Below are 9839 nucleotides of genomic sequence, written 5' to 3' on the forward strand. Positions count from 1 at the left end.
TAGCTTATCTTGTATGAAGCTGCCACCATATTTAAATGGTGGTATCAGCTGACATAGGCAACACTTTAACACCAACCAAATGCAGTTAGACTCTAAAATTATTTAATGTAAGTAATGTCAGATGAATGTTATTATCCTCCTAAGTTCAAGATAACTGTTTCAATGCTCACGTATAATAAATAATTGCCAGTCACAAATACTTTTCTTCAGAAATAGTCACTATATTGTTTAGGTTATATTGTCAACAATGGTAACGTTAAGAAAGTTTAAGCTGACGTAATGGTTTTCATAGCATCTTTTTGACAACAAAGCTTGTATCTAAGATCTGACCACTCACAATTTCTAAACCAGATTATAAAGCTAAATCCATGCAAACCCTTAATGGATCTGGATTTTATTTCTAGCGTTGCAAAAACTTCAGCTGTGGCCAAGTCTTATCAGCTACAGTGGCAGACAGATTACAGAAGATGTGCCATGGATAAGTATGAAGCACTACCAGCTTAAACCAATTACACACTTAGCACAAAGTTGCCAAACTACAGATGAGTGCCAAATCCTAACATGTAATTTCTATCATGCTTACAAATTTTACGGAGAATCATACTGGATAAAAAGCCTGTAAGAAATGCAAAATATAGCTGGGAAAACATATAGTAGAAAGAACACTATTTAAAAATATGCAAGATTTTAGTGCTGTTTTAAGTAAGAAATCTATGAACTCAAGAATTACCATTGCAGAACCTACAGATTTTTTTACTAGAATCCACAGTTCGAGCTTGCTTGCATTGATTCATTGGCAGGCATATCTATTAAATTATTTGCCAGCTGAGAGTCATTTCTTTTACAATAAGCAGCATAGTGAGAGGTAACTACAAAGCAATCCGTATCTGTCCTAATTACTCTTTACAGGCAGGAAAATGTGTGAAAAGATGACTCTTTGGTGATTTACTTCCTCTGGTTTACTTGTTTCAGTACTGATAACCTGTAGCTTCCGATGGCCTTCTACAGTGCTCTTAAACCATATGAAAAAAATCCAGACAGACAATCACTGTACAATTTAAGGTACGTAATTAGCAATTATTTCATGCACACTTCACCATAATAATCTGTTATGTACCAAGGGAAAGAAACATTAATGAGCTACTTCTGGTGCTGCTCTGTGTACTGTGTTTGCATAATAATGAGGTCCAATCTGCTGGAAAACACATAAAGGACAAATTAATAAGGTCGTCATTTTTGTCTAATGATGCTTAATACAGTTTTAGCAATCTGCTCAAGACAAAAGACAGTCACTCAGACATAGCCGATTATGCATTCGCGTGGCAGATGAAATCTTTATTAAACAGAATGATGAATCTGATTAACATGCGATAACAAATATACAGTCTGCGAAAACGACCGTGCCACCTCCTGCAAGCATCCCTCACGTCGACTATTAAGGCTTTACTCAGATTGAGGTCAGACTGGTATTCCCGATAGGCGCATTAAGATAAAAGTTTGCCAAATGTGGTAACATGATGAACAAAACAATATCCTGTTATATAAAAGCTACTGTCTCAACAGCTGACTGTCTAATCAGTTATAGCAACAACTCCCTAATAAGTTTAAAAATTTAATTGTCAGTTTCATTCACCTTTTAATATACAGACAATATTACATTAGCTAAGCTAGATCTTAAAGCACCCTGAATCCCGCACATTAAAATACCAGAATATTTTTTCTAAGTTCCAAAGTACTGTCTTCTATAAAGTTGTTGCACTTGTCTTTGTGAAATGGCAAACAGGAATATACAATTATTCAGGGTATTTTAAGGAATGTGAAAAATAATTTATATACCACTGATTTTGCATAATGTCTGAATAAGTTAATGGAGGTTTCTAGGTCAATGACAAACACATGATGTAATTGAATTTGTAGAAACGTAGCAGTAAATTTAAAAATCTAATTTCCAATATAAATGTATAATTGATAAAAAAGTAGGTTAAAAAATTTACAGAATGTAATTTGTTAATCCCACCTTAAATTTAAGTCATGCAAATCGTGTTGCCTCTTTAAATGATTACCAAATCTAGAAGTAAATTACAGATATTAAATCCAGTGATTCTATTTTAAGCTTGCTTTGCTATAGCAATGTGATTTCTGTTAAATGAACCATTCCTTTCCTTCCAGAATCAACTGTACTTGATTTATAGACAGCACATGACATGAAGTAATTTAAGATGACATATGATACCTCATGACAATGTACATGATTTAACACAGGGTAGGCAGCAGTATAAGCTACAATGTTGATTTTATCTCTACAAATATGTTGCTCAACAACAGCAGGATCTTTTATTCAAGAATATATAACTGGGAGCTAAAACTGACTTAATCACAGCTTCTACACTTTAATGCATGTGTGTTTGCTCTGGTATATGATAGCATATAATAAATCACCATTTCAAACTCCTTTGACTCATTCTACATGTCTTCATTTACATTCATATATTCCCAATTACAAGAAAACAATCGCCATTTGATTTAAAGCAAAGAGATGATAAAATTAAAGTTGTATTTACCATCAATCATCCCTAGTCCATTCTACCTTTCTAAATAAGTAGTATTATTTTCTCTCTCTCTCTCATACACACACACACAAAATAGTAGCTTCCTTCCTCACCCCTACAGCTCTCACATTCAAGTCATGTGGCATATTAACCCAGTCATAAGGCATCCAGTTTGCAACAGATCCAAAGCATAGATGCCAGTTCTGACAATTGTTTCACAGGTCTGTTGAAGATGATGGGATATTTTTTCCCCCTGAGCCTCTCCTTGAAACAAAGACATGCATTAAGAGATTAGATGTGTCTCTACCGAAAGCCACTAGCTTTCAGAATGACTCTCCAAAGCCAGATGTGGTCTTTTTTAGCCTATGTTTCTCTTCCAGGCCTGTAAGTTTACCAAAATTTCTTTCTAGTGGGTGGAAACAGAATATAAGAAAATAATAGGAAAGGAAGAGACTTACTCAGAAAACCTGCAACAATTAACAGTGTCTTTCTAGCTAAAAGAAACAGGAGTAGTTAAATCTGCAGGCAGGCTAAGAACATAATGCTTGTTTATTTTACACTAATAAAACCACAACACTTTAAATCTAATACCAGCTGATTACACACTGTACCTGACGCACCTGGGATGAAAGACAGCCCGTTCCCCCGTCAGCTGCCTACCTAGCTAGCAGGATGAATAAAACTGCTGACAGTGTTTGGTTTGCACAGCCAGTCATGGGAAGCAACAAAGAAGTGGAACACAATGCTTCTGACTTCCTGGCAGTGTTACAGAGCCCCTTATTTTAAAGGTACAGAAAGAGACTGTTAAGAAGATAAAACAAAAACATAATTTCATTATACTGCAGAGGAACGCATTATTGCATATTCTTTCAGTATAAATTCCCTCAGTGTAACATTTCATTATCTTCGATATAAAAATGCTAAAATACCGTGAAATCTTGGTAATAGTGTTTGAAATACCAGCATGCACGGCGTATAATGCTTCATAAACTTTGTTCCATCATCACTCTGTCATATAGTGCATTTCAAATACCTTGTACAGTTGATAATGATGCACACAGGCCAAAACATAAGGATCATATTCCATATTTGGCAAAGTTTTAGTCTTAAAAATCTCTGATTGAATTCTATTGTATTTATATCCACAGTATAAATGCAGGAAAATTCAGGAAAGACATAGGTGTTCTAAGGTTACTTGCACAGCTCATTCAGGATGGAGCCTCACCCTCTGTCTTTATCTTAAGCTTAAGGCACTACTAAGAATACAGTAAAAATACCCACAGCTTTCTCATCTAGATTTCAAAGAGTTCTATTGAGAATTTAGTTTGCTAACATTGTTAGAAATACAATACCTATAAATAAATTTCTTCCTGTTGACTCTGTCAGACCTTGTCCATGTTCATCCATCAGGTTCTGATTAACACTTTTTTTAGTGCCAGAAATAACATAAAACTAGATGTTTGAAAATTCAAATCTGACTATACCACTTGTGGAAATATGTCTTGCCCTATTTTTCCTTTCTTGAAAGACACGGATCGCTATTTTCCTGTCCCTTTTCATAAGACGTAATACTATAGACACTGCATCAAATTAGGTATAGACAATTACAGATATATTAAGTGACCTGAACTCAGCTCTCATCTATAATTCCAGATCTCTGTGGTAGAAGTTAGATGAATCATGAACAATTCATTTAGATAAAATAAAATTTTCATTCTAACTTTACAGAAATAGTATTTTAATATTTACTATACAAGCCATTCTATTTATTTTAATATACAAAATAATTTGACTTACCCATGACTGTACTTTATTATTGAAATGAGTAACCTCAGCTCCTATCAAAGGACATGGAGAAATCGACTGAATGACACAGCTCCTGCATTGCAAGTAACTTGTCAGAGAATATTCCTTCTCATTCCAAACAGCATTTAAAGATAAACTGGCATTCAAGTCTTTCAAAAAGAAAGAAAAACTGCTTTATATAGGCATTGAGAGATATTTTAAAACAGACAAGTGATCACAAGTTGCACTTCAAATTTCAAAATGTAATGCTCTTGTTCTGCCAGACAGTAACATGGTAAAGAATGTTTACTAATCTCTGCAGTTGTAGTAACTTCTAGAATAAAGTCCTTGTGAAAAAAAAAACCCCAACATGTATTATTAATTGTGCTACCCTAACACTAGAATTGCCCACGTATGAACAAATGGAAGTACTTCACTTTTGGTTTCTGTCACCTGAAAGCTGCTAAAGGATTAAACAGTTCATGGTCTGACACCAGGAACCATTTCACAGCAAATACACTGCTTCTGCAAAGCCCTGCTTGAACCACGGGGGCTGCTGGGTCTATGCCTCCAATTCATGGATTTTAATTTGTTATAAGAAAAGTAAATGGTTCTGTTCTCATTATCCTTACCTTTTCTTTTTGATCAGAGTACTACGTAAGAGCCCAAGCAATTTGGGAGTGGAGGGTAAACTGGTATGCATCTTCAGTGTTTGGCTAAACATGCAGAGTTCAACAAATCTCAGTGGAGTTCTGCCTGCTTCCAGTCAACCGTAAATTGTGTGTGGCACTCCTTTTGTGTGTCAACCAATGCTCTCTCAATTTGATGGTTGAGGGAACAAGATGGCATCTCAAAGGAAAAAATCTTTCCATCAACTTCCCAAAAGGTCAAAGGCAAAGGCTGTAAGTCTTGTGAATAGGCCAGTCAAGAGAAAACAAATGTATATAATGTATTTTCTTGGCCAAGGACAACTGTCAATATCCGATTTTCTGTATTTCCAGTTTCCCGAAAAAAACCACTGACCCACATAGTTTTGCTGTTTATCTGCTTTCTAGCCAAACGCTGTGCCTCGGACAGTAAGCTTCTACTGCCTTCAGCTTCCTTACTCCATAAAATGGCCAAACTCCTCCTCATAAGCTTTAAATAATGTTCCTTGTTTATTCAAGGTCAAAGATAGTATACAGTTGTCACTAACATCTTTCAACACGGTAGTATCACTTCTATGTCTGATTCACCTTCCAAATATTTCCTGCAGTTTTCAGAAACATTCACAATCCTTGGCAATGGGACACAGAAATACCGGTATCATTGAAAGATTTGGTATTTCCGTTCAGGAAAAAAATAATTTCATTTGCTTTAAGAAATAAAATTGTTCCTTTCAACAAGCTATGAAAAGGAAAGATGTTCTTGAAGGAGAAAGCAAATAACTAGGGTATTTCACCCACATGGAGTAAAGAACTACCAGACTTCCTTCAAACTTACTTCAGAGTGAAGTAGGAGCAATGGAAAGGTGTGGAAGTTAAAGAACAATGCACTCAACCACCACACTGTGGCAATAAACAAAACACTGTTAAACAAACTATCTCTTCAACAAAGATGTAACAAAGCAAGATGCTGAGAGATGAAGATCACACAAAAAATGAAGTCAGAATTACTCATCAGTAGATGGGCAAAAATCAATACCAAGACCCTCCTGACACAAAAAAGAAAAGTGTTTGCAGCAACTACACTCAGCCAATTGCTAACAGAGAAGAAAACAGGCAGAATGCATGGTTTGTAACATGGCATTCCATGTCCCTTACAGGGAGGAAACTTCCTATGAAAAAGCTTTAGTACAACTTCGAACATTCTACCTACGTAACAATTTAACAAAAGACAGGTTATAGTCTTTTTGAAAGCTCACGTGTTTCTCTTGGCTTAAAAATGTTTTCCATTAAAACTATCTGCAAAACCTGTATAGTGCTATTTTGGAGGCTACGTGGGGCAAGAGACTTGTACTTGTCCTCTCCACAGGAGGAGATTTCGCACATAGATCAAGAGATAAAAACATGTTACCAAAATCAAAAGCATCTGCAGGAAATGAAAGAAAACAATGTGTTGTATATAAAGTAAAGCTAAAGGACTTGACAAGTGTTAAGTGCTGTTTATCAGTAATCAGTAAGATTTACCTTCATTTTTCACTGGCATCTGATACACCTTCAAAGTTTCTTTAAGATGACGAAGACTTGCAGCATCTGAGATGATCAACATCATATTATCATCTTCTGAAATGGCATCTAGTTCGCACATACAATTACTAATGGAATCTTTACTCCTTATATTAGTATTTCTGAAGAGTTTCCAGATTATTTTCAGTTCAATATTACTGTAGCAAGCTTTTCTCAAAATTCCTATAATTTAAAAAGTGGGGTATAAGACTTACATATACATGGCTTTGAATACAGTACTGTTTGAACATTCTGCAAACTTTCCACATTTACAAGATGGTAATTTAGGCCCTGATCCAATACCCACTGAAGTCAGTGAAAAGACTTCTATTGATGTAAATGGACCTTGGAAGAAGGCCTTATTTAAATTTTGAACACGTTAAAAAATTTACTTTTCAACAGATAATTTTCCCCTTGCTATTACTCCCAAACTGACCAGTGAGTTTGAATCCACTTTGAATAAAGTCATTTATTTTTCATTTTCTTCAAACTGTGGCAGATTTTTTAACTTTCATCAATCAACTGACATCTGAGATTCAGTTTAAACAGCATAAAACTTCTTGCTGACAACAGACACCTTGGTAACTGTAGGCATTAAAGTACCTCAGTGATTCAGAATGCTTTCATTTAACACAGTGATTCCGTTTCACAGATTTTATACCAAGCAGCAAAGTTATGATGATGCTGATAAATTAAGGAAATGGATGAAAGTCTACTGATGAGATTACATGAGTCTTAACGGAGATTTGTTATGGTTGCTCTGGGAAAACAGAAAGGCAACAAGTGGCCTCCATCACCTGGGCTTCCCTTTACCTCTTTCACCTGGACTTTGCTAGCGGGCATATGATTTTAAAAGGTCCAGAAGCAATAGGGGTATCTCCCACTCTCCCTCAGGCTCTGCCCTGGTTTGTGAAAGAAGAGACTTGTCCTTTCTCGATTTCATCTGATCCAGATAACGCCTGGTCTAGTTTTACAACCTAATGCCCAGTTCAGCTACAATGGAGTCCTGAGCCACTAGCACATGATCCGTGCCTACAAAGCCTGCCGTCCCTCCCTTTCATTGCTGAAGAGGATGACTTTGACAAGGTGGTGGTTTGTTTTATTTTTCCTAGTGTCACTTGGATACTGGTCGATGCTTATTTCATCACTTAATGAGCTTCTGGGGAGGTGGAAGGGACCTTAGAGAAAAGGAGGGGATGTTTAAGGGTCCGGTAAGGAAGGGGCTGCCATAAACAAGATTCTGCACAAGAAACAGTTCCCTGCTCTGTGTCTAATGCACACCTCTCCATCCCTACCTCCATATCATTTCTAACACCTCCTAAAAATGTAGCATTCTGGCTTCCTTTCAAGGTCCTGAGACATACTTGCAAGGCGCACAAAACCAAATGTCTTTCACCTTCAGATTTGTAAAACTGGGGACCAGTTAAATCCTCACAAAATTCTCCTGGACAACAATATTTTATACATTGTTTAAATGTACTAAGCATCTATATCTAATTGTTTCTGCACGTAACTGATGAGAACTAGGTCATTACCACACATGGCCCAGTAGCCTGAAGATAAGCGTGCATTTTGAAAAGTAGCAGTTGTTATTGCCATTAGCAGCTTTTAGGCCTTCCCAAATTGAAGTGCCTCACCAAAACGTTGAGACAATTTCCAAGCACATCTAATCCACATTTTATGCAATGGGTCAACCAAGGACTAAAACCCAAACTTAATTAATACAAGGTAGATTACACACTGAATAACGGTGTGATCATATGGTTTTTCAGTAAAACTTCTGATAGTTTCATTAGAACTTGTATTAGATTCACAGAGTTATTGTGCCAAGATATTACCAAATTTCCAACAGCAACTGGTAGCAAATTAACACCTAACCTTTAGAAGGAGCACAGCTCCACAGCCCGGTGAATGGGCCACTATGTTACAAATAATTTCTCTCACCCTCCCATAATGACGGGAGCAGTTGCCTTCAGTTAACTCTTAAATGCCAGTCAGATTCCCATTGTACTTCAAGATAGGTCTGTGTACCAGGGCCACTGAATCAAGCAACAGAAATATGCCAGAAAGAGTAACTTATTTTCACTGAAATAAATAATAGTAACTTATTTTTCACTGAAATGACAAGCAAAAATAATAGCTGTGTTATTGTGACAACTCATTCTCCCCAAAAAAAGATTTTCTGCAGGTCGCTGGTACATGTCTAACAACTTATTTATCTGGTTAATCTCTCCACTGGATATAGCAACCAATTATTCTAAAATATCCCTCCAGTATCCAAAACTGTGGAAGTAAAAGGATGGATTCAAAATCCTATCATGCCCAGCCTGAAACAAATGACCAGATCTTACCCTCTGCTTTTGGCAGTATTTCAGCTCCACAGACAATACAATAAAGTCCTTTCCTGCAAGGCTGGTGGTGGGTTTCCTTCTAACAAGACAATATACAAATTCATATAAGTACTAGTTGGCATATAGTAACTATGCAGACTGAAGCATTTAAATATAAACACAAAAAAATACACCAAAATGCTTCAGAGAAATGTATTACTTAAAATGCTCGAAGAAATCTATTTGAATTAATGTTTATCATTTATATCAGCTAATAATTAAAATATACAACATGCTAAAAATGCTTAACCTAACTTAAACAGTAATATTTTCACACAAAATATGAGGTATAGTGCTCCAGGCTATCGAAGATTTTGTTTGGAATTTTGCAAAGGAGCCTAGGATGATAGGTGCTCAACCCTCACTGAGTTTCAGTATGGTTATATTCTTACAATTTGTAACTCCTGCCCTAAAAATCATGTACTAACCAGAAACTGGAAGCACTGCTTTTATTCAAACAGGAATCACATCTGTAGTAAGTTCGGAGCTGGACTCTATGGGCAGTCCGTATCTGCAGCTTCTACCTGTGTTAACAGGACTTGCAAGACATTCAGAGCTTTTGATTCCCATGAGCTAAGGTATCTATCAAATGTGTAAATCACAAAGCTCTAAAGCAAACCACACAGACCGTGAATAAACTATTTACTCTGTATTATTTCACTTACAAGATTACACAATTATTAATTACAATTCTACAATTATTTCCCTTGCAACTTAACATTTAACAGCAGCGACTGCATAATAGGTACTTTATTCCATCTGCATGGTACCTTTCTCTCACAGCTGTAGCCATGTTCCCTAAGGGTAGCTTTTCTTCGTCTGCATTGTCTCTGAACTCTCAATCCTTTAATAAATTTAAGATTTTATGATTATGTTAGACAGAAGACCATACCTAACTATTATATCAA

The 9839-nt window shown here is 36.2% G+C and overlaps 1 long non-coding RNA gene across 1 annotated transcript; it reads right to left on the reverse strand.

Annotated features, from left to right (window-relative positions):
- Positions 1 to 1320: 1320 nt before the first annotated feature.
- On the reverse strand, positions 1321 to 9631 carry LOC130145236 (uncharacterized). Its single transcript, XR_008820559.1, has 2 exons — positions 8893 to 9631; positions 1321 to 6724 (listed from the first exon to the last, which is right to left on the reverse strand). It is a non-coding gene; the product is annotated as an uncharacterized LOC130145236 (long non-coding RNA).
- Between the last annotated feature and the right edge of the window lie 208 nt (positions 9632 to 9839).

Source organism: Falco biarmicus, chromosome 1 (assembly GCF_023638135.1).
Source record: "Falco biarmicus isolate bFalBia1 chromosome 1, bFalBia1.pri, whole genome shotgun sequence".
In the NCBI taxonomy this organism is placed as follows: domain Eukaryota; kingdom Metazoa; phylum Chordata; class Aves; order Falconiformes; family Falconidae; genus Falco; species Falco biarmicus.